The sequence below is a fragment of the Ixodes scapularis genome, unplaced genomic scaffold (genome assembly GCF_016920785.2).
Source record: "Ixodes scapularis isolate PalLabHiFi unplaced genomic scaffold, ASM1692078v2 ptg000549l_1___fragment_3__unscaffolded, whole genome shotgun sequence".
NCBI classification, from domain to species: Eukaryota; Metazoa; Arthropoda; class Arachnida; order Ixodida; family Ixodidae; genus Ixodes; species Ixodes scapularis.
In genome coordinates, this window is record NW_024609998.1 from 1 (window position 1) to 3,998 (window position 3,998).

At 44.9% G+C, this 3,998-nt stretch overlaps 1 pseudogene; it reads left to right on the forward strand.

Annotated features, from left to right (window-relative positions):
* The first annotated feature begins 251 nt into the window (after positions 1–251).
* Positions 252–3,655, forward strand: LOC120840495 (annotated as a pseudogene).
* Positions 3,656–3,998: the final 343 nt, after the last annotated feature.

Genomic DNA, 3,998 nt, shown 5'->3' on the forward strand with positions numbered 1-3,998 from the left:
TCCCATCCGCTGGACGGCGGTGTGATCGGCAACATTGCAACGGATGAAATTGAAAGTTCCGTTTGTTCTGACGATTCGGCCGCGTGTGCCAAACGCACCGAAAGGTTGGATTCGCAGGGAGAGCCGGCATCACAGTCTCAAAGCGACAACCAGCCTGTACTACAGTCATCAACCGAGAGTGGCCACCCATTTAGTGGTATCTCGATTCCTGCAACATGGATGGAAGTTCCAAGTGTATCTAATGACTGTTGTCCTACGCATCCTGCGAAGCCGAGGAAAATAATTTCGGAAACCTCTTCATTGAAAGAATGGTAATTTTTGGCAAGGTCTTGCCTGAGCGGGGGTCCATTTTAGCCACCGTGTATCTAAGAGGAAGGGAGCATAGCAAACAGGTGCTTGCAACCCGAAGTGAGGCAGAATTGTTGGTGAAGAAGATTTCCATGTGATCCTTTGCTGTGGCTGTGGCATGAAGCCAGTGTCAAACAAGTACTCCATGTACAGAAAAATGTTCTTTGCTGCTAGGTGCCTGTTAACAACTGAAACCGAAGGAGGTTCTTGCGCCCAGTGCAAATATCAACGAGTGCTTGCTCAGAACAAGATGGGCAGGTTGAGAAAGCAGAAGGGGTCCACATGTGAGAAAAGAAAACACCACAACACATCCCGCACTCTCACAAGAACAAAAAAGAAATTGGCTCGCGTGCAGGCACAAGTGGCTCAAATGAAAGAGGAAAATAAAACAATAAGCGAAGAGGCTCTAGAAGCGAGGATCCGGGCACTCCCTCAGAAACAGAAGCTTGCTGTCAAGAACTGCTTCACTGCTGCTCAACGGAAGTCGCTCAGAGGAATGACTTACGATGACGAATGGATTGTTGAGAGCATAATGATGCGGATGCGAAGTCCGAAACTTTATGAGCACTTACGTAAAGAAAAAGTCATGATCCTCCCAGGCCGAACCTGCCTTAAGAAATATCTGCAGCGCTTTGAAGGCGGTTTTGGTTTAAACCCAAAGGTGTATGCTGCTCTGGCTGAAAAAACGAAGGACATGGATGACTTCAGCTGCCATGGTGGTCTCGTAATCGACGAGTTGAAGTTATCAGAGCACCTTGATGTGAAATCTAATGGTGAGTTTCACTGTTGAGTCCAGAACCCCACTGAAATAATAGCGTATTGTTGCATTAGTCACATTGGTTTAATTTGAGGATGTCCAGTTCTAAAAGGTCATGAGTATGCTTGGTCTAAGCTGTGCATTCCGTTTTCTGAAAGCCAGCTCGCCTTGGCCTCAATTGATGCCTAGGCAAAAATTCACAAATGAAGATGTGTAAGAAAAAGTTAGGGACTAAATATATTGTATTCTTTATTTTATTTTTGCAATTCAGGTGGCATTGAGGGCTTCGTTGATCTTGGCGAGCAATCACCAAGTGACCAGAAAGGCATTCTGGCAGACCACGGCATGGTTGTACTTTTCCAGCCATTCACCGGTAAGCCGCATCAAATCTACGTTCCTTAGGGCTACGATTTAGGGACTGTTGCCAACACTACATCCATGTTATTTCTGATTGTGCCTGTTTTAGGGAACTGGACACAGATACTTGGTGTTTTTGCTGCGAGAGGCAATGTGAAGGCACCAACTCTTGCTAAGATCATCATAGAAACCACCATCCTTGCAGAACAAGCTGGCTTGGTTGTTAACACCGTAACATGTGATGGTGCCAGCTGGAATAGAAGCATGTGGCGACACTTTGGTGTACAAGGTAAAGGGGTCATGCAAACTTGCAGGGTGTAAAGGGAAGACGCGGGTTCCAAAATAGAAAAAAACCTGAAAAAAATATTGATTTTCTGGAACTGTTTTTTCTACTCTATATGGTGCAATATATCACCCAGTAAAGTTCCTCTGCATTGCTGGGTTGAGTAATGCCATGTTAGCGATAAAGTAGTAAATGAGCCCTTAAAACGTGATGAAAAGGCGCAGCTTTGGAGAATTTTAAATCGCGAATGGCATGGCGGATTTTCGCCTTCTTGGGCACGTTCGAAAGGACGCCTTTTACACTGCGCGGCGAAACATTAAAAATGTTGTAACTTGCAAACTGGCGGTCGGATATGCCCCAAACTTTGCACCGCCTAATCTAGTAACGAAGTAGAAAACTGGTGCAAATTTCAACAACCTATTTCTAGCATTTCAAAAGTTTCAAACCCATGTCCTCCGTCAAATTGTTATCACTTCTTTTGTTTTAGTCTCTGCAGATGGCCGCATCAAAAACAGCACACGGCATCCTGTGGACCCAACGAGGCAGCTCTTCTTCATTTCAGATTTTCCTCATTTAATTAAGAATGTTCGGAATGGATTTGTCGCAAAGGGCTATTTGACACCATCTGGTCATGTCCACAGTGGCGTAGTACAGGCAGCCTGGGAAGTGGACCGTGACAATGTAACATTGAAGGCCATGCCTAGCATTACGCTTGCACATATCAAGCCCAACTGCTTTGAAAAGATGAAAGTAAATCTCGCTTTCCAGCTTTTCGGGGATGAAGTTATTAAGGGGCTCTTTGAACACAGGAAGAGCGCCAGAGCATTGAAGCCTGGCAGTCCAAACGCAACGTTTTTACAAAAATTTTTAGTATATCTGAATGAGTGGGAGGCCCACGCGAAGCCAGCTGGAGGAGGTTTTTTGACAAGAAGTACAGCTTCTGGGCTCAGGGTCACAATTAAAAGCACGCTTGACCTGCTATCTTACCTGAACTCTGTTGCAGGATTTACATACCTTTTAACTGCTCGTTTGAGCCAGGACAAACTAGAAAATCTCTTTGGGATAATCAGGCAATCCGCAGGCTGTAACGACCACCCAACCGTGTCACAACCCTTAGTAACTGTCAACGTCTTGTCCTTTTACAACCTTGCGAGGTCACCAAAGGGAGGCAATTGCCCTCCTGCAGTCGTTAAATCGCTCTTGAGTACTGCAGATGTGCCCACTGTCACAGCGAAGTGTCTGTCGGACCAACTGGACCATTTTCTGGACAATGGAAACATTGATGAAGCAGAAGACGTTCTTCAGTCCATTCATTGAGAAAATGACCATGAAGGGTATTCTAACAAAAAAAGCAACGCGGCTTTGGTGTACTACGTTGCTGGCTATGTGTCTAGAAAAACGGTAGCTAAGAATGCATGCACGAGTTGCGCAGCCGAGTTGTGCGTGTCTCAAAAAGAAGCGATGAATGATGTTAACTCTTATTTCACGGCTCATTTTGATAACGGTGGGCTTATTTATCCCACTGATAACCTGGCAAAGACAGTAGCAGCCATGGAGGATGCATTCACTAGCTTCTTCAGCAAGAACAGTGTGCATGAAAAGAGCATGCAAGAGTTTGCACGGAGCCTGCAGTCCTCGAAATTGCCTCAGATAGGGTGCCCGAGCATGGAAAGAAAACCTTGGCAACTGTAGTGAAGTTCTATATTCTTTTAAGGTTTAGATTTTTCTTAAAAGGTTTGAACAGAGACCGCGAAGGCCAAAGGCAGCGACTGAAATATCTTAAGTTGCGCCACTGCCAATAGCTTTTCCTTGCTCAAATTGATGTTAGAAATTTTGAATGCAGGCTTTCATAATTTGTATTTTGTTCCTATTTTGTTGATTCCAATAAATGTCTTACATGCCTAATAAAGTAAAACGTGAAACTATTTCGAGTCCCGTTATTTTTCTCTTCGCGATTATTACTTAATGTTCTACCACAGAAAACTGGAATGGACAGGCTAACAACTGCCACCGGCATGGGCACATCACCAGCCAGTTCCAAAAGAAAAGAAAAAAGCACGAAAGAAAAAAAAAACCAAGCGCAACCTGATGCCACAACACCGCTCAAGTACCTGCAGTAAATGCAAAAACAAGAATACCCGGATAACGCTACCAGCTGAGCGGTGCCGGCACGAACTGCTAACTACGCCTGAGAGAAACGTTCCTCGCAACCTGACACTAACACTTAAAAATACGGCCCAGCGACGCCTTGCT